The sequence below is a fragment of the Balaenoptera borealis genome, assembly GCF_965194805.1.
Source record: "Balaenoptera borealis genome assembly, chromosome: 8".
NCBI lineage: Eukaryota > Metazoa > Chordata > Mammalia > Artiodactyla > Balaenopteridae > Balaenoptera > Balaenoptera borealis.
This window is the reverse complement of record NC_138865.1, coordinates 36,027,833-36,050,362: the sequence shown is the minus strand read 5'-3', so window position 1 is coordinate 36,050,362 and position 22,530 is coordinate 36,027,833. Positions and strand designations below refer to the sequence as shown.

Below are 22,530 nucleotides of genomic sequence, written 5' to 3'. Positions count from 1 at the left end.
GTCTCTATGCCTCCTTTCTAATAGTACAGATTTCTTCCTTTAAACATTTGGGAAGGAAGGTCCTATGAAAGTACAAAATGTTTACATGGTATATCCTGGGTTTTACCCATCATTTTCATTGGAGAAAGAAATTTACAAGCCATACTTCTATTCATTAAAAAAAAAAAAAATTTCCCAAGCACTAGTTCTGAGATACTTATAGGGACTCCACAGTCAAAGGGTTCAGGAGTCAGGTAAGGTTTCTAACTGTATGCTATAATCTCTCTTAGGGTATCTCAGTGCACAGTAACTTGTTAAAGACTGGGAAGTCTGGCATTCACATGATCATTCAACAAACATTCATTAAATGGCTACTGTGTACCAGGCACTGTGCCAGAAATTAGTGACAAAATGTAAGTCCCAGGAACAGTCCCTTGCCTCAAGGAGCCTCAGTCTAAAGAGTGATTTTCAAATTGCAAGTTGTGAAATCAATTAGGTAGATTGCAACCAAGGATTTTTTTTTTTTATAGCTACTTTATTTATTTATTTATTTATTTTTGGTTGTGTTGGGTCTTTGGTTCGTGCGAGGGCTTTCTCTAGTTGCAGCAAGCGGGGGCCACTCTTCATCGCGGTGCGGGGACCGCTCTTCATCACGGTGCGCGGGCCTTTCACTATCGCGGCCCCTCCCGTTGTGGGGCACAGGCTCCAGACGCGCAGGCTCAGTAGTTGTGGCTCACGGGCCCAGCTGCTCCGTGGCATGTGGGATCTTCCCAGACCAGGGCTCGAACCCGTGTCCCCTGCATTAGCAGGCAGATTCTCAACCACTGCGCCACCAGGGAAGCCCCAAGGATTTTTTTAAATGAAGTAAGATATATAGAAAATATCATAGTGTATCATACACAGAAAGAGTAGGTGCTATTTGCTGAAACCTTTTAAAAAATTATGTGTGTGTGTGTTCTAAATAGGATATAAAGTGTATTTTTTATTGTGGAACACAGTGAAAAAGTTTTCGAAAACCCTGCTCTAGCAGAAGAAATACATTACAATAGAAATTATAATAAAATATAATGGGTGATATAAGAGAGTAAATAGAGGATCCTATGGGAACAGCAAAGAGCATTCCCAAAACTTTTTTTGAGCCTAAACCCATTATCACTTAACACTCGTTAAAAACCTATAGAAGAATGGATCGACTTCCAGCAAGACAACATGAGGAGCTCTGCTGACCTGCTCCCCTGTGAAACTGGTGAAAATTATTAAAACAACAACAATGTAAAGCCTCTGGAAATGGTCCTACAGGCAAACAGCAAATGAAAAAAATTCAAGAAAATGTATGAAAATTTGGTAAGAGTGAGTCTGTGGTATTTAAACCAGACCACTATCTACTTCCCTCCTCTCAACTCAGTGTGGCCCACTCCACACAGCTTCATCCAGAACAGCTCATGCTCCCTCCAGCTACTAGCCAAAGGGCTTTCTTTCTAGAAGGAGTGGGACTTTAGCTTTTCTCATCTTGCCTCCAGCCACCTGTTGTTAAGTTCCAGAGGAGTAAGACTAAACGGTGGGAGCTCCTTTCTTCCACCCAGCCCCCACTTGCAGAATGGCAGCTCTACCTTGTGTGTGGCACACAGAGAATAATGCAGCCCTGAACACTTCTGTGCCAGTGGTTCCACACCAGATATGGCAAGCTGAGAAGACCTCAGGCTATTGCACTCCCACCAAGTGCTCACCTCCTGGAGCAAGAATGTCACTCAAAGAATCTTGTCATTGTCACCAACCCAAGCTCCAGAGCCCTGACTCAGAGATTTTACCTGAAAGGGGAAGCCGGCCGTAAAAGACAGCTTCTAATCTTTACCCAAAGGAACTGATTTCATTTGCAACAGAGTCTGAAGAAGTTCAAGCCTAAGTGTGCTCCCCAAAACATTGGAAAATGTGGGAAAAGGCAATTGGGAGGAGATTCAAGATACAGGCTTCAGTGCAGGCTAGCTAGTTTGCAGGAGAGAACTGTGGATAAGTCAGGAGAAGCCCTTCCCGGCCTGGAACAAATATCAAACTCTGATCTCAAAAACTATACTTTCAAAGGAGTCACAATTTGATTGGATTAGTTTGTAGAGCAATGTATGTCCCAGGGCACTGTTAAAAACATAGAGTAATTAGCCAGCAATCAGTGGAAATCATCAGCTGGGTGTGGTCAGAGAAAGAGTTGAACAGAGCCCTACCACTATCACTGTCATCCCAGGGTGACAACTGGCATACCAAAACTGCTGAGGAGCAACATCAGAGGCTTAACACTGTAAAGGAAAATAAACTAACCAGTTGTTAAAGAAATAAACAAGTAAATAGCATAACAGGCCCTGGAAGGGGGTAGGGGAAGACAACCAGTGTCCAGGTTTGCTACAATATATTATTCAAAATGTCCAGTTTCCAACAACAACAACCAAAAAAACCTATGAGGAATGAAAACAAACAGGAAAGTATAACCCATACTCCTGAAAAAAGCAGGCAACAAAAACTGCCTGTGAGAGCAATCAGATGTTGGATTTATCAGAAAAAGATTTCAAAGTAACCACTATAAACATGTTCTCAGAACTAAAGAAAACCATGATTAAAGAAATAGAGGAAGGTATGATGACAATGCTGCATCAAATAGAGGATATCAATAAACAAATAGAAATTATAAAGAAAGGACCAAATGGAAATTCTGGAGTTGAAAAGTACAGTAACAAACAATTAAGAAAACACCTCACTAGATTGGCTCAATAGCAGATTTGAACTGACAGAAGAAAGAATAAGCAAACTTGAAGACAAACTGACATAGATCAACTCAAAGAAGAAAAATAATGAAAAAAATGAAAAGAGCCTCAGAGAAACGGGGGATCCATTAAGTGCACCAACATCCTCATAACAGGAGTACCAGAAGAAAAGAATAGAGGGAAGGGAGCACACAAACGCGCACATGCGCGCACGCACACACACACACACAACTAAAAGTAATGGTTAAACTTTCCCAAATTTAATGAAAAAAATGCAGGAAGACCAACAAAGCCCAAGTAGAATAAAAGCAAAGAGATCCACAAACAGAAACATAGTAATAAAACTGTTGAAAGTCAAGGACAAGGAAAAAATCTTAAAAGCAGCAAAAGAAAAATAACCCATTACTTACAAGGAAACCCCAGTGAGATTAAAACCTTGAGTTCTCAGCAAAAACAACAGGTGCCAGAAGAGACTGGGGTAACATATCAAAGTGCTCAAAGAAAAAAACTGTCAACCAAAAATCTCATATCCAGCAAAACTATCTTTCAAAAATGAAGATGAAATAGAAACTTTCTCACATCAAAAAAATAAAAAGCAGATTTGTTTCTTAGAAGAAAGTCAGTTCTTCATATTGAAAGCAAGTAACCAGAGTTCACACAATAAAACAAAGAACACTAGTAAAGATAATCATGTAATTGTAATTGCATATTTTTCTTTCTTCTCATAACTGTATAAAAATCAATTAAAACATTATGTATATAATGTACTGTTGGCCCTATAACATAAAGAAATGTAAGATATGTGTGATATATTTGCCAATACCAGTGCAAATGAGGCGTGTGGGAGCAAAGCCCAGTAAGGCTAAGGAAATAACTACATATGATAAAATAATACCTATAACAACATATGGTTGGGTTTGAAACATTAAATGATGTAATCTGTATAACACAAAAAGGTGGGGGGAGAAGGGAATAAAGATATATAGGATTAACATTACTATATACCACTGAAATTAAACTAGTATAACCTGAAAATGATTAAAATAAGTTAAAATATATATGGTTAGCTTTCGAGGAACCTCTAAAAAAAAAAAACAAAACAACTCAAGCTGGTGTGGCCAAGATGGCAGAGTAGGAAGACCCTGAGCTCACCTCTCCCATGGGCACATCAAAATTACAACTATTTACAGAGCAACTATCTATGAGAACAACCTGAAGATTAGCAGATAAGATTTTCCACAATTAAAGTTACAAAGAAAGAACCACGTGAGATGGGTAGGAGGGATGGAGATGTGGTACAGTCAAGACCCACACCACTGGGTAGGTGACCCACAAACAGGAGTTTAATCAGAATTGCAGAGGATCTCCCCAAGTAGCAAGGAGTCTGAGCCCCATATTGGGCTCCTCCGACTGGGATGCACTGGGATGATGAGCCTCCAGAACATCTGGCTTAGAAGACCAGTGAGGCTTGGGTACAGGATAGCTGGAGGGCTGTAGGAACCAGAGACTCCATTCTTAAAGGGTGGATGCAAAATATCACAAGCTCTGAGTCCCAGCACAGAGTCAGTAATTTTGAAGGAGCCTCGGCCAGACCCACCTGCTGATCTTGGAGAGCCTCCTGGAGAGTCAGGACACAATGGGGACTCACCCTGGAGACACAGGCGCTGGAAGCAGCCATCTGAGCGAGTTCATTTTACCACCAGGACAGTAGTGCTGACAGTGCCGTTTTGGAGTCCTCCCCCAGCCTCTTAACACTAGAGGCTTACCCATCCACCAGCTGATTGACATCAGTTCCAGGGACCCCCAACCCCCGCAGCCAGCCACCCCAGAATCATGCTCAGTAGGCAAGCACCAGCCCTGGCCCTACCCACCAATGGCCAGCAGCCTCACCACAAAGCAGAATCTGGTGGGCAACTGGCTGAGAAGCCAGCCCCACCTACCAGCATGCTCACAGCAGGTGGCCTCATGACAACAGAAGGGCCCACAAAACCCACCTAGGGGGCACCCCTAGAGCAGCAGTCCCCAACCTTTGTGGTACCAGGGACTGGTTTTGTGAAAGACAATTTTTCCACGGATGGCAGGGGTAGGGGGGGATGGTTCAGGCGGTAATGCAAGCAATGGTTCAGTCAGTAATGCAAGTGATGGGGAGCGATGGAGAGCAGCAGATGAAGCTTCTCTCACTCGCCTGCTGCCCACCTCCTGCTGTGCGGCCCAATTCCTAACAGGCCATGGACTGGTACCAGTCTGCAGCCTGGGGGTTGGGGACCCCTGCCTCCTAGAGTATGTTGCTCTGATGACCAGAGGAGAGTGTGTTGCTGGGCCCCATAGAATGTCTCCTACATAAGACCACTTTGCCAAGATCAGGGACATAACCCATCTACCTAATATATAGAAATAAAAACAAAGAATTAGGCAAAATGAAGCGACAGAAGAATATTTTCCAAACAAAGGAACAAGGTAAAACCCCAGAAGAACTTAACAAAGTGGAAATAAGCAATCTATCTGATAAAGAGTTCAAGGTAGGGCTTCCCTGGTGGCGCAGTGGTTGAGAATCTGCCTGCCAATGCAGGGGACACGGGTTCGAGCCCTGGTCTGGGAAGATCCCACATGCCACGGAGCAACTGGGCCCGTGAGCCACAACTACTGAGCCTGAGCGTCTGGAGCCTCTGCTCCGCAACAAGAGAGGCCGCGATAGTGAGAGGCCCGCGCACCGCGATGAAGAGTGGCCCCCACTCACCGCAACTGGAGAAAGCCCTCACACAGAAACGAAGACCCAACACAGCCAAAAATAAACATAATAAATAAATAATAAATAAAAATTTAAAAAAAATAAAAGAGTTCAAGGTAATGATCATAAAGTTGCTCAACAAACTTAAGAGAAGAATGAATGAACAAAGTGAGAAGCTGAACAAAGAGTTAGAAAACATAACAAGAACCAAACGTAGCTAAATAATACAGTAACTGAAATAAAAAATACACTAGAAGGAATAAATAGTAGATGGGAGGATACAGAAAAACCAATCAGTGAACTGGAAGACTAGTGGAAATCACCCAAGCTGAACAGAAAAAAGAAAAAAGAATTTTTTTAAAAAATGAGGATAGTTTAAGAGACCTCTGGGACAACATCAAGCATAATAAAATTTGCATTCTAGAAGTCTCAGAAAAAGAGACAGAGAAAAAGGGGCAGATAACTTATTCAAAAAGATAATAGCTGAAAACTTTCCTACTCTGGGGAAGGAAACAGACATTCAGGTCCAGGAAGTACAGAGATTCCAAACAAGATGAAACCAAAGAGGTCCACACCAAGACAAAAATGGCAAAAACTAAAGACAGAGAATCTTAAAAGCAGCAAGTGAAAAGCAACTAGTTAAGTACAAGGGAACTCCCCTAAGACTATAAGCTGACATTTCAGTGGCAACTTTGCAGGCCAGTAGGGAGTGGCACTATTTATTCAAAATGATGAAAGAAAAAAAAAACTTAAAACCAAGAACACTCTACCCAGCAAGGCTATCATTAAGAGTTGAAGAAGAGAGAGAATTTTACAGACAAGCAAATCTAAAAGAGCTCAGCACCACTAAGAAATGTTAAAGGAACTTCTCTATGTGAAAAAGAAAATATCACAACTAGAAATATGAAAATTACAAAAGGAAAAATCTCATTAGTTAAGGCACACATCATACAGCAAAGGCAGTAGATCAACCACTTATAATCAGATAGGAAGGTTAAAGACAAAAGTAGTAAAATCATCTATATCCACAATAAGTAGTTAAGAGATACACAAAATATAAACATGTAAAATAGAAAGTCAAAAATAGAATGTCAAAAACATAAAAAGTGGGAGAAGGGGAAGTAAAAATGCAGGGTTGTTAGTGTTTGAACTTAAGAGATCACCAACTCAAAATAATCACTCATATTCATATTCATACTTATATATGTTGTTATATATGAATCTCATGGTAACCACAAACCAAAACCTATGATAGATACATACAAAAAAAGAAAAAAAAAGAAAGAAAGAAAAGACTCCAAACATAATACTAAGACAATCATCAAATCACAAGGGAAAAAAGCAAAAAATGAGGGAGGAAAAGAAACTACAGAAACAAGCAGGGAACAATGAACAAAATGGCAATTAGTACATACTTATAAATAACTACTTTAAGTGTAAATGGAACAAATGCTCCAATCAAGAGACTCAGAGTAGCTCAATGGATTAAAAAACAAGACCCATATATATGCTGCCTACAAGAGACTCACTTCAGATCTAAAGACACACACAGACTCAAAGTGAGGGGATGGAAAAAGATATTCCAGGCAAATGGAAATGAACAGAAAGCAGGAGTAACAATACTTATATCACACAAAATAGACTTCAAAATAAAGACTTTAACAAGAGACAAAGGACATTACATGATGATAAAGGGATCAATCCGACAAGAAGATATAACAATTGTAAATACAGATGTACCAAATGAAGAAGCACCTAAATACATATAGCAAATATTAATGGACATAAAGGGAGAAAGTGACAGTAACACAACGATAGTAGGGGGCTTTAACACTCACATCAACAAACACATCAACCAGACCAAAAAAAAATCAATAAGAAAACACCGGCCTTAAATGATCCATTAATCAGATGAACTTAATAGATATATACAGAACATTCCATCCAAAAGTAGCAGAATACATTCTTTTCAAGGGCACATGAAACATTCTCCAGGATAGATCACATGCTAGGTCACAAAACAAGTAATAAATGTTAAAAGATTGAAATTATATCAAGCATCTTTTCTGGCCACAATGGTATGAGCATAGAGGTAAACTACAAGGGAAAAAACTGCAAAAACACAAACATGTGGAGTCTAAACAATATGCTACTAAACAACCAACAGGTCACTGAAGAAATCAAAGAGGAAATCAAAAAAATACTTGGAGACAAATTAAAACAAAAACATAATAATCCACAATCTATGGGACCCAGCAAAAGCAATTTTAAGAGGTAAGCTTATAGCAAGCCTACATCAGGAAACAAGAAAAATCTCAAATAAACAATCTAACCTTATACCAAAAGGAACGCAGAAAGAACAAACAAAACCCAAAGTTAATAGAAAAAAGAAATCATAAAGATCAGAGCAGAAATAAATGAGCTGTTTCTTTGAAAAGATAAACAAAATTGATAAACCTTTAGCCAGGTTCATCAAGAAAAAAAGAGAGAAGGCCTCAATAAATAAAATCAGAAAGGAAGGAGAAGTTACAACTGTCACGAGAGAAATACAAAGAATCATAAGAGATTACTATGAACAATTATATATATGCCAATAAAATGGACAACCTAGAAGCAATGGATAAATTCCTAGAAATGTACAATCTCCCAAGACTAAATCAGGAAGAAACAGAAAATATGAACAGACCAATTACCAGTAATGAATTTGAATCAGTAATACCAAAACTCTCAACAAACAGAAGTCCAGAACCAGATGGTTTCTTGGATAAACTCTACCAAACATTTAAAGAAAAATTAACACTCACCCTCCTCAAACTATTCCAAAAGATTTCAGAGGAAGGAACACTTCCAAACTCATCCTATGAGCTCAGCATCACCCTGATAGCAAAAACAAAGACACCACACACGTGCGCGTGCACACACACACGCACACATACACAATTACAGGACAATATCATTGATGAACATAGGTAAAAAATCCTCAATAAATATTACAAACCAAACTCAGCAATACATTAAAAGGATCTTACACCATGATCAAGTAGGATTTAGCCCAGAGATGCAAGGATGGTTCAATATCCACAAATCAATCATTGTGATACACCATATTAAAAACCTAAAGAATGAAAATCGTATAATCATCTCAGTGCAGAAAAGGCTTTGGACAAAATTCAACATTCATTTATGATAAAAACTCTCAATGAAGGGAGTATAGAAGGAACATATCTAAACGTAATAAAGGCAATATATGGCAAACCTACAGCCAACATCATATTCAAGAATGAAAAACTGAAAGCATTTCTCCTAAGATCAGGAACAAGATGAGGATGTCTACTCTCTTGCCATTTTCATTCAACATAGTATTGGAAGTCCTAGCTACAGTAATCAGAAAAGAAAATGAAATAAAAGGTATCCAAATGGGAAACAAGTAAAACTACCACTGTTTACAGATGACTTGATATCATATATAGAAAATCCTAAAGATGCCACCAAAAAAATATTGAAACTAATAAATGAATTCAGTAAAGCTGCACGATACAAAATTAATATACAGAAATTTGTTGCATTTCTATACATGAACAATGATCTTTCAGAAAGAGAAATTAAGAAAACAATCCCATTTACAATTGCATCAAAAAGAATAAAATATCTAGGACTAAAATAACCAAGGAGTAAAAGACCTGTACCCAAAAAATTATACGACATCGTTGAAAGAAACTGAAGATGGTGCAAAGAAATGGAAAGATATACCATGTTCATGGATTAAAGAATTAATATTGTTAAAATGACCATACTACAAAAGGAATACAGGTTCATTGCAATCCCTATCTAAACACCAATGGCATCTTTCACAGAACTGGAACAAATAATTCCAAAATTTGTGTAGAAACACAAAAGACCTTAAATAGCCAAAACAATCTTGAGAAAAAAGAATAAAGCTGAAGGTATCACATGCCCTGATTTCAAACTATACTACAAATCTACAGTACAGTAATCAAAACAGTATGGTACTGGCACAAAAACAGACACATAGATCAACGGAACAGGAGAGCCCAGAAATGAACCCACATTTATATGGTCAATTAATCTACGACAAAGGAGGCAAGACTATACAATGGGGAAAAGACGCACTCTCCAATAAATGGTGTTGGGAAAACTGAACAGCTACATGCAAAAGAATCAAACTGGAATACTTTCTCACACTTTATACAAAAATCAACTCAAAATGAATTAAAGACTTAAATGTAAGACCTGAAACCATAAAACTCCTAGAAAAAAACAGAGACAGTATGCTCTTTGACACTGATCTAAAGGAATATTTTTTTGGATATATCTCCTCAGGCAAGGGAAAGAAAAGCAAAAATAGACAACTGGGACTCCATCAAATTAGAAAACTTCTGCACAGCAAAACTTTTGCACAGCAAAACAAATGGACCATTCAAAAGATGAGCACTGATAACATTTCTGAAGGCACCCACCAAAAATATCACCACCACCCCATACTCTCCTTAACAGCTGCAATTCATATAACATTTTACTTTTATCTTTAATAGATTATTTTCAAAATGTATAAAATGTTTACATCATTTTAATCAATTGTGTACTAGGAATAATTTAAAAGATAACTAAATTCAGGAAAAAAGTTAAATGCATCATCTTAAATTATATACATTTTATTGCAGAATTTTAACTCTATTACGTAACATACCTATATTGTTTCACTGTGTTCTACTCAGTCAGAAGTTTCTTCATCTTTGAACTATCTATCCTGAATATCCTCAACTTCCCATACTTGCCTCATTTCCAAATGAAGATTCATCCTTTCCTACTTCCCTGAGTTCCCTCACTTTTCCCACCGATGATCCCTCACTCTTCCCACCCATGATCTACTCATATCCCTTCCCATCTCATTTAAGACTTTCTCCATCTACTGTTCTCCCTGTCCATCACCTCTTCTTGAGGTCTAGACTTGACAGCAAATCAGAGAGACTGCTGGAAGAGAGATGAGGATGAGAAGGAGAAATCTCCTGAGCCACATGAAGAAGAGAGGCAAATAGTGAAAGTAATTCTGCACCCTGGCCTTTGATTTTTTATTAAATGCAAATTCCCTGAGAAGATGAAACATAATCTTAAACATTAATATGAATATCTTAGGAGGGACTTGTTGACAGTGAGCAAAGGTGGTTAGGCACCCCATCCCACCTAGTAATGGGGAAAGGCAGAAGAGACCAAGGTGCCAATGATAGGTAAAATGAGAAGGTGTCAAAGACAAATTCTGCCTACAGCCAGCCTGGGCAATTCCAAACTATTTAGCCTGTCATTTCTAGAACATTCAGTTATAAAGGATGGAGTACAGGACCAATAAGGCATGGTCTATTTATTACAGAGCATTAACAAGATCACTTGATCATTCTGTGACTATCACTTTGATTCTGAACCCACTCTTCATATTTTGTTTTAAACACTGTCTTTCTAGGAGACCATTTTATTTATTAGAAATGCAAGCTTATCTAAATTTTTATAATCACATAAGAATATGCTTTACCCACTGTTTCCACCATAATATTAGGTACAAGACAATTCATTTTTAAGAGTTAAGAATTTAATGAATGGCAACAGCTTAACTATTTTGAGTTGCCAGTAGACATAAAATTAAACCTTTTCCAAAAACATGAACAGCTACTTAGGAGTCATCTATCCCCCTCTCTCTTTTCATCTAATAAATGTCAGTATAACAGAGTAATTAAAGAGTCTGCCTCTGGAGGCAGACTGCCAAGGTTTGAATCCCCACTCTGCCCTGTGACCTTGGGAAATTATTTAACCTCTCCATGCCTCAGTTTCTGCATCCATAAAATGGGGACAACCTAGGAGGGTTACTGTGAATAATAAAATATACTACTATCTAGAAAGCACTTAGACTTGTGCCTGGCACATTGTAAGCACTCAAAAAATGTTAGCTACTATCATTAGTTATGGCATTTCTAACAAAAAGACTATGATGGCTTTCTCCAAGATTTCTCCACTAGGTAGAGATAATCTCTCTTGGCGAATCTAAATGCCTGTCAGCAAAAGTGTTCATGAAAGCAAGGGAGTCAACAGTGAGAATCAGCATCAAAGCCTTGGACAGGCTGCACCACACAAACCTGAAAGCCACAAAGTTGTTTGTTTTACTATACCACAAATATTAGAGTCAGAAGTTTCAAGATTTTGCTAAGCCAGTTTTCCTGCTACATTCAAAATATGGTAATATAAGATGGTTTGGTCTGCTGTCAAGTCATGGGTTGTATAAACACTAGTTTACAACAAAAATGACTGTAAAAGTGGTATGGTTCTTAATGGTTATATTAAATTATATTTGAGGCCTTTTATTTTTCTAGCTGAAAATAATAGCGAGAAGAGTCTACTTGAAAGCAAGAAACAAATTTAAATAAACTGTAAATTTCTCAACATAACTTGGAAACTTCAGTTCAGTCTCTTTTTATGTGTAAGACCAAACACAGTACAGTTTATAACGTGAAATCCAAACACATCACTAGCAAACTAGGTTCCAGTCTAGCTCTACCACTATTAGCTGTGTGCCTCAAAATATTTCACCTCTCTCTAAAAGAAAGGGGTAATGATAACAATCTCCTAGAATCAAAAAGTAGATTAAATGAGATAAATGTTAACAATAAGTAGAGTTGTAACTATTAATAAATAACACAGGAAAATATCATTTACTTGAGCTCTGAGATTACACACACACACACACACACACACACACACACACTCTCTCATACAATTAAAAAAAAGAAAAAGAGAAAAGAATCTGATCTAAGAAGTGAGAAGGAAAGCTTAGAAAGAACATAATTTAAAATTCCTCCTATATAGAAAGGTTTTTATACCTGGGAGAAAGTGAAGATAAATAAAATGCTATGTTGTCAAAGCAAAGAAATGTGAGTAAGAGTCACAGATATTTACTAAATAACATAAAAGAATCTGAAAAGAAACAATTTATTTTTCAGTCAGTATCAAAGATGAAGTTTATACGTAATTAGGAGCACCAGGAAGGATGGAATAACTCACCCAATCAGAGTTGGCTCTAAGAAACTATAATATTATGTTCTTTATGTATATTATAATAAAGTAAAAATAATGATGCCACGTAAAGGAGATCACATCAAGAAACACACATTTATTCTTTCATTCAACTGATATCTGGATTGCTTGACTAAATGAAAAAGTATTCAATAACACTGGTAATCCAAAAAAAAATTAAAAACCAGAGTAAAACAAAAGAATACCACTTCTTGCCTATAAAATTAGCAATTAAAAAATAATTCCCAGTGTTGGCAAGAATACAGTTAAATAGTCACTCATATACAGGTTTATGGGAGTGTAACTGACACAAGTTTTCTGGACTTCTAGGAACTGAGCCTAAGGAAATAACCAGAGGCGTAAGCAATGATTGATATAAAATGATGTTCACTGCATATTTACAACAGTAAAAAACCACTATCTAAATTTCCAACAACAAGCAATTAATTAATTTGTAATATAGCCATATGAAGGAACCAATGAACTCCTGTCTCATTTTAGATGAACGTGATTTAGTGGCATGGAAAAATGCTTGTGTTAGACTGCTGAATTTAAGACTCTAAAACACTATATACAATATGATTGCAATTTTTTTTTATACACACAAAATATATCCATATACAACCAAAAACTGAAAAGTGAACACTGCAATGTTAACAACAGTTATCTTTGTGTGATGTTTTTATTTTCTTAATCATACTTCTCATTATTTTCCAAATTTCCTATGATAATTGTGTATTATTTTTATAATCAGTACAGACATCTTTGTGGTTTACCCAAAACACTTATTCCACCTAAGTCTATCAGGGTAATCCCACTCCCCTGTCATGACTATATCCTGGCCAAGGAGATACAAGGAGACATCTGGGATGGAGGCTTCCAGGAAAGGTTTCCTTGCTTCTGAGAAGAAAAGTGGGAGAGGTATTGCTTTCTTCTGAAAATGGTCACATCTAGATGTGATTCATTTATTTATCATTCAATACACATTTACCTGAACACCTACTGTGCAGTTCTTGACCCATATCTAAATAGAGAGATTATGTTTGCTATTACTTCTAAGAGTCCTAAATTAATAGCTTTAGTAGTTAAATACAAAAATCTTAATTATCATCCATCTTCCACTTTATTTGTCACAGGTAAGAGAATTTGCTGACTCCATGGCAGTATTGTACAAGAAAACAAAACAAACTTAAACACAACAACAAAAACCTGACCAATTGCATAGGTTAAGCAAAACAAAACAAAAATAGACAAGACAGCTTCAAGCCATCATTACCGTATTACACATTATAGACAGACAATATTACAAAAGACAAGAGGAGTATGAAAGTCTGGAAGGAAGATTAAGGGCTTTGTTTCTCTCATGTTAACTTTAAGGCTGTGAAAAAAATACATGAATCTTTCATTTCAATGCACCTAAGAATACACTAAACCTGACACAAGTTGCTAAAATCACAGAGGAATTTTAAGTACCAAAACTTGCTATATGTATTCATGATGGAGATCTTTTTCAAAAGCAGATATACAATTCCATGTCTTTTTAAAAGCACATCTGAAAATCTGGATGACTTTGGGGCTGGCCACCATTAAGAATATTACTCAGCCATAAAAAGAAATGAAATGGAGTTATTTGTAGAGAAGTGGATGGAGTTAGAGTCTGTCATACAGAGTGAAGTAAGTCAGAAAGAGAAAAACAAATACAGTATGCTAACACATATATATGGAATCTAAGGGAAAAAAAAAAAAAAGGTCATGAAGAACCTAGTGGCAAGATGGGAATAAAGACACAGACCTACTAGAGAATGGACTTGAGGATATGGGGAGGGGGAAGGGTAAGATGTGACAAAGTGAGAGAGTGTCATGGACATATATATACTACCAAACGTAAAATAGATAGCTAGTCGGAAGCAACCGCATGGCACAGGGAGATCAGCTCTGTGCTTTGTGACCACCTAGAGGGGTGGGATAGGGAGGATGGGAGGGAGGGAGATGCAAGAGGGAAGAGATATGGGAACATATGTATATGTATAACTGATTCACTTTGTTATAAAGCAGAAACTAACACACCATTGTAAAGCAATTATACTCCAATAAAGATGTTAAAAAAAAAAAAAAAAAAGAATTGCTGTGTAGCTCCGTAATATAATAATGCCCTTAGGGCACACTGGGGTGTGTAGAGTTCTTTGCCCCTACACTAAATGGCTTCAAGTGGCTGTATTTTTATGTGACATTTACTGGCTCACGTTTTAATTAGGAAAAATGCTAAGAAAATACTTACATTTTTCAAAAGTTAATTTTTCAAAGGTAACATGGACATATTACAAATCACCTTAAACACTGAACAATTAATTCATTCCTAATTCATTTTTATAAAAATACATCAAATATACTTAGGTTATTAGAAGAAGTAACTTCCTCTTCAAGAGACTTTCTTAATCTATTGATATAAAAATGATGATGATAATTATTATTATTATACCAGCTAACACTTAAACAGTGCTTATTCTATGCCCACAACTATAAGCTCTTTTAACATACCTCAATTAATCTCCACAATCCCATTATATAGATGAGGAAACTGAGGTAAAGAGAGATGAAATTTCTTGCCCAAGGTCATGTATCTTGTGTGATAGAACCATTCACTGAGGAACAGATCAAATACTCATCCACAACACAATCACTGATGCCATGTCACAAAAGGAAAGAAGCCTGAATATAAAAAGTAACTTTTGTTTGTTTTTATCTATAACAAAAGCAAAATTTTGGGGGGACCTCGACCTAAAATTTTTGGCTTATTTCTTAAGGAGAAATTGCCATTTTATTCTGAGCATTTGCATTCCTCATTTACATTCAAATTACTTAATTCTTCTCTCAAATCTCTCTAACAACCCTGTCGCATCCCACATCATCAGGGTCAACTGTCTCATTCTAAATTCTCAGTGGGTCCTTCCAACTGTCAGAGGCAATCTCTCTGTCTGCTGTTTCTATTTACACATCCCATTTCTACCCACCCAAACTTCTGTGGGGAAACCACAGACAATGTCTGCCTCTGCCAAAGGATAAAGGGAGCAAAATGTTTTCCACACAGTTAAAAGAACTCCTTTTGTCAAATCAATCTGATGATGCTGAATAAACTGAACACTTCCCTCTGACCACCTCATCACCATTAAACTGCATAATTTCCAAGATGGAAACTATTCAAATTGCCCTCAAAAAGTTAAACTAGAAAATCTTTTTTGTCTATAACAAAAAGGCAGGCATTTGCAGACAGAAGCTGTTACCTGCAATATGCTTTTTCCTGAATAAAAATGTGTTTCTATTCTCTTATATAAAAATTCAAGACACATATCCAAGATAAGGGATTTGGTATAGATGTTTTTACCATGGCTATACAGTAGTAAAATCAGTTTTTCTAGCTGATAAGGTTTCCCTATCTTCCCAAGCCCAATTCACAATTTCTCTCAAGAGCTCTGAAATTTAATTTCTAAATTCATGTCCTCAGTTGTAGAAAATTCATGTCCCCAGTTCTTGATAATCTATGTACGTATTAGAACAGGGTATGTGACAGAAGTAAAATGTTTGGCATTTAACATTAATGAATGGGATTAAAAATTGTTTCTTTTTTATCTAAAAACATTCGTGCTTCCTCTACAACAAAGGCTAATGTTTCAGCAAGGAAGAATAATTTTCAAAGTAGGGTTTTATTTACAATTTCATTGTCCAAGTGTTTGTGTCTTTTTTATGTAAGATGACGTGTCTTTACTTAGACCATAATAAGAGAAAATTAAACTTGGTATGGAACTATTTTCTCCAACAGATCTTTTTTTTTTTTTTTAACATCTTTATTGGAGTATAATTGCTTTACAATGGTGTGTTAGTTTCTGCTTTATAACAAAGTGAATCAGTTATACATATACATATGTTCCCATCCAACAGATCTTAATAGTTATAAATAAGACATTGATGTATTTTATTTATCTGCCCATGTACTTGAAAACTGGACCATTTCAAGGTCGTTGCTTAATCTTAGCACGCCCTGATACAAACTCCCCTGGCAAACTGCACTCTCATAAAGGTGTCCGTGTTTTTTGTGTTTTATGTAAATTTCCTTTTAAAAGTTCTCATAATAGGTAATAGTTATAACACGTAGCACATGGATTCAGTGTTTAATGCTCGTGCTGCATTAATATCTTGCATTATCAAGCTCTTGCCAGGACACAAATTTCCTATGCTCTTCCACCTTGATTAGTTTGTTCAGTATTTGCATCCAGTGCTTCTACTTGATTAGCATTATAGCACTTTATTCTTTTTCTTATTTCCAATCACATTTCTCTTTCTTCACTGTTTTCTGTTCCTCTAAGAGTTTCATTTCAATCTATAGTTTCTCCTTTTATATTTCACTAATGTGTCTTTTACAGTTTGTCAAAGGTACTACATGGGGTTCAGCCTTTCTTTTTTAAATTTTCTGAACCTTTCAAATGTCTGGTGCAGTAAATGCTCAGAAGCATATATAATTCCTATATATAGCACTACCTATCTCCTGACACTGAGGTATACATAAATTAATGGGTATGGTTTTCACACAATCACTGAGTGTTTGCATTTCCACTGGTTGGAGTAGGAACCTAAAAACTATAAAACTGAACCTTGACAAAATATACATAAGTATATTATAAACAGAGCACACCATAAAAGGGCAGTTGTCTTTTACACTTGTATTTCACAGGGTAGTAATAATTTCATGTGTTAATATCTATAGTTAAAGCTTCTGATCATGCTAAAATTCATAAATCATTCTTCTCCACAGAATTCATATAAATTCCAATATTCATAAATTCTCTATTGTTCTCAAATTTTTAAAAAATTTAATTTTAACCTGAACTGTAGCACACAGATGTCAGAACATGCTTGGACATGTCTTAAGTTTAGGCCTGCTGAGAGAATGCTCCCAGAAAACTGGTCTTCATGTCCATCCAATCTTGCAGTAAACTCCGAAGAATGTGTGGGGATTGCTATCTATTACTTCTACCTATTGAGTGGGTAGCCATGTCACTGGGTTCCAGAACAATAACATTCAAGCATGAGGGGTGCTAAATGACCAAAAATGTAAAAAAACTCATGAGAACTACTAAGGGGGCTTGATGCACAGATCTCCAAATCTATTACCATTAAGGAAACTGAACATCTTCCAATTGTATCTTTCCATCACCAATATGCACATTAATCCACAGATCTTAGAACTCTAATTAATGCCAAGAATGATAAATGCCTTATTTTGGGTTCCCTAGAAGTAGTTTATTTGGAAGGTAAACTGTTAGGGAAGTGGAGAAAGGATACAGGGAAGAGAATTTTGAGGATAACCATTAAAGGAACAGACATAGAGTATGTAATTTTGAAACTAATAGAAATAAACTATGGAATGATTTTTTTAATTATCAATCAAAAAGAATGCAAGAAAGGAGAGAAAATGGAATGCAGAATAGCTGGAGTTCAAAGAAGGAAGGAAATAAAAGACTGATTTATCATTGGTCACACCAAATGTAAATATACTAAAATGATCTAGTTTGAAAAAGATGATCAAATTGGATTTTTAAAATCCAAACATACAATGTTTATCAGGGTGACAAGTAAAACATAAGGAGAAAGAAAGGCTGAATATGGATACAAACATTGACAAAAATAAGGTTGGTGTAGTGATTTCTATTAAACAAAATAGGCTTTAGAGCAAAAATCATTACTAGAGAAAGAGGTCCACTTCACAATGACAAAATTCAATTCACCAGTATGCTATAATAATTTTAAATTTGTATTCATCAAACAATATAGTATCAAACTATATTTGATACTATAAAGTGAAACATAAAGCAAAAACTGGCAAAACTCCAAGAAGAAATGGAATAGTTCCACAAGCAAAACAAGTGGGACATAATTAAAGTATTTATAGCTGTAACTGTGTACATTTTTTAAAGGCTTAAAAATTAATGTACTCTATACTTATACCATATACAAAATTAACTCAAAATGGAACAAAGATCTTAATGTAAGTGCTAAAACTATAAAACTCTTAGAAGAAAACATAGGGGGAAAGCTACATGACATTGGACTTGGTAATGTTTTCTTAGATATAACATCAAAAATACAGGTAACAAAAGAAAAAGAGACTGAACTTCATAAAAATTTTAAACTTTTATGCATTAAAGGACACTATGAAGAGAGTGAAAAGAACACACAGAATGAGAAAAAAAACTTGGAAATCATATTTCTGATGTTAATATGGAGAATATATAAAGAAGTCCTATGACAACAACAAAAAACACAAACAACTTGATTAAAAAATGGGCAAAGGTCTTGAATAGACATAACCCCAACAAGATATACAAATGGCCAATAAGCACATGAAAAGACAGTCAACATCACTAATCATTAGGGAAATGTAAATCAAAACCACCATGAGATATCTCTTCACACCCATTAGGATGGCTATCATCAAAACAAATAAACAAAACAGAAAATAAGTGCTAGTGAAACTGTAGAGAAATTGGAACCCTTGGGCATTGCTGGAATGAATGTATCATGATGCAACCACTGTGGAAAACAGTATATGACTGTTCCTTTAAAAATGAAACAGAATTACCATATATGATCCAGCAATTCCACCTCTGGGTATATATCCAGAAGAATTGAAAGCAGAGAGCAGAACATGTACACCCATGTTCACATCAGCATTGTTCACAATAGCCAAAAGGTGGAAACAACCCAAATGTCCAACAACAGATGAACAGACACATAAATTGTGATATATACATACAATGAAACTTTTATGTTCTGTATATTTTTTATGTTAGGTATATTTTACCACAATGAAAAAAATTTTAATTAATAAGTTAGGTATCTCAAGAAGTTAGGAAAAAAAAAAGAAGAAGAATCCAAATAAGAGCAAAAAGGAAGAAGTACTAGATTATTACTCAGAAGAAACTGTTCAAGAAAAGTTTATAACCCAGTTATGAATCTCTGTTATAAATTAAATTTCCTAACTATAAAAGACCTTATAAGAAATAGTTCTTGAGACCTTTGTCAATACCACTAAAGTATATTATAGAGCAAAACATAACTAAAAGTTTTAAATGACTCTTTCAGACTTTAATTGTTGTACCAATCAAAACCATCTATGGTCAGGCAGAGAAAGAAAAATATTATATGATATCACTTATATGAAATCTAAAAGGATAATACAAGTCAACTTATTTATAAAACAGAAACAGACCACAGACATAGAAAACAAACTTATGGTTACCCAAAGGGAAAGGGGAGGGGGAGGGATAAATTAGGAGTATGGGATTAACAGATACACACCACTATATATAAAATAGATAAAACAACAAGGATTTACTGTATAGCACATGGAACTATATTCAGTATCTTGTGATAACCTATAATGAAGAAGAATCTGAAGCTGTACACTGAAAACTAACACAGTATTTTAAATCAATTGTAAATAAATTTTTAAAAAATCATTTGTAAACTAGTGATACAAAAAAAACAATAACAAATGCTGATGGGTTGTGGAGAAATTGGAATCCTCATACACTGCTGGTGAGAATGTAAAATGGTGCAGCAAATTGTGGAAAACAGTTTGGCAGCTCCTCAAAAAGTTAAACATAGAAATACCATATGACCCAGAAATTCTACTCCTGGGTATAGCCCCAAGAAAATAAAAAACAGTATTCAAACAAAAATTTGTATACATATATTCATATCAGCATTATTCATAATAGTCAAAAAGTGGAAGCAACCCAAATATCCATCAACTGATGAATGGATAAAATATGGTATATCTATATGATAGAATATTATTTAACCATAAAATGGAATGAAATATTGATACATACTACAATGGGGAACCCTGAAAACATTAGAATATTATTTAACCATAAAATGGAATGAAATATTGATACATACTACAATGGAGAACCCTGAAAACATTATACTGAGTGAAAGAAGAAAGACACAAAAAGCCACATATTGTAAGAATCCATTTATACAAAATGCCCAGAATAGGCAAATCCATAGGGACAGCATATTAGCAGTTGCCAGCGATGGGTGGGGGTCAAGGGTTCAAGGGGTGTTGGGAGGATAACAGGGATTTTCTTTGTGTAATACAAAGTTAATGTGAAGCATAAACCAATCATAGTGCTAGGGACAAGTTTCCTCTTGAGTTCCAGAAGGTGAAGATGTTATTGACCAGAAATGTACTCCATAAGATGACAGAGACAAAACAAGTGGTGAGGAATATGAATAAGCAGTGTGTGATGTTCAGAACCCTGGAGAAGTACTCTAATATTAGAAGTTGCTAACTGCCATATTCAATCATTTGTGACATACATTAAGTCCCCTACAAACGAACCTTCAAGTTGCGAACTCTCAAAGATGCAAACGTACGTTCCATCAACGTCAGGCATGAGTGAAATTGCAGCTTGCCCTCCGTCTCCTATTGCTGATGATCCTTCAGCTCTACCATCTCCCATCTTCTCTCCCTCCTCCAGTCAGTAACTCTTCTTGCCTGTTCACTCAATACCAGTTCCTGTATGCCAGCTGTTGTACTGTACTACTGTACTTTTCAAGATACTGTACTGTGAGATTAAAAATGTTTTATTTTTCGTGTTTGTTTTTTATGTATTATCTGTGTGAAAAGTATTATAAACCTATTACAGTACAGTACTATATAGCTGATTGCGTTAGTTGGGTACCTAGGCTAACTTTGTTGGACTTACAAACAAATTAAACTTACAAATGCGCTCTCGGAATGGAACTCGTTCGTATGTAGGGGACTTACTGTATTGATGAATTGAAGAATGCCTGAGCAGTAAATTTCTCATTAGCCCCATGTAAAATAAATTTATAAGAAGGTAGAAAGGGAAAAAATAGTTATTAAATATTCTTTAAGGGGCAGTAATAGGGTAGCGGATTAAGAGGTAAAACTACTATGTATAAAATAAAAAAGCTAGAAAAGATATATTATACAGCATGGGAATATAGCCAATATTTTATAATTACTATAAATGGAGTATAACCTTCAGAAATTTACCTCATGTCTTAAAATTATGGACCTTTACTCTCATTAAAGATTATTTTTTAGAAATTGACTAGTGCCTTCAATACTTGATGTTTCATATTTTATATCCATGACCCTGGTTTTCTACAGAATATTTCCACAAAGAATAACAGACTTCTTCTTATCTTCAGAGCACAAACTAATTACCTATCCAACTTCTACAATTTCTCATTCGCTTGAGCAACTTTCACACTTGCTGCAGTACTCAATGCAACAGGTTCACTAACTTGATGACTACCATGGACTCATTCACATTTTAGTTCAGAATTACAATTTAATTAGACATCCTAATCTTTAATTTATACAAAACTTTACTATTCACACCTAGAATCAACATGTTCTTAGCTCTTAATATTTTCTCTTCTCTTTCTTCAACAGGACTAGCAGTTGGCTTTCTTTATAAAACCATTTAAAAAATGTTTTATTAGTACTTCATAAGAACTATTGTGTAAGCTCTTATGATGAGCAGACAGCAAAGTCACTCTGAAAGGCAGACTGAGGCATGAGTTAAGCTTACTCACTAAGTCAGGGCCTCATGCCCACAAACTTGCCTCATAGTATCGATTACTCAAATATGAGTCTCAGCAAAACTATAACTTACTGCATCTCATAGATTTTTGAAATCAATTGCAAATTGTCAAAACTGCACATGTTAAATCTGAAACTATCTAAAGTCTACTGTATGTTATACTGAAAACCCTCTATATCACACTCCAATTTAAAATGAAATAAGGATCATGATATAGACATACTGATTTAATATATAAGGAGGCTTCATTGCCTAGAAAATAGAAAAGAGACAGAGGCCCCAAATGTCATGTCTTTTGGATGACAAAGAAGACCGTGATAAAGTGAAAAAAACATATTTGAAAAGAAATGTACTC

At 35.8% G+C, this 22,530-nt stretch overlaps 1 protein-coding gene and 1 long non-coding RNA gene across 5 annotated transcripts in view; one reads left to right on the top strand and one right to left on the bottom strand.

Moving 5' to 3' along the window:
- Positions 1-22,530, bottom strand: part of FANCC (FA complementation group C) — a 275,430-nt gene that overhangs the window by 204,715 nt on the left and 48,185 nt on the right. The gene's annotated exons all lie outside the window — the stretch shown is intronic.
- On the top strand, positions 491-12,254 carry LOC309633041. The gene is made up of 2 exons (XR_014247268.1): positions 491-5,248; positions 5,574-12,254. It is a non-coding gene; the product is annotated as an uncharacterized lncRNA (long non-coding RNA).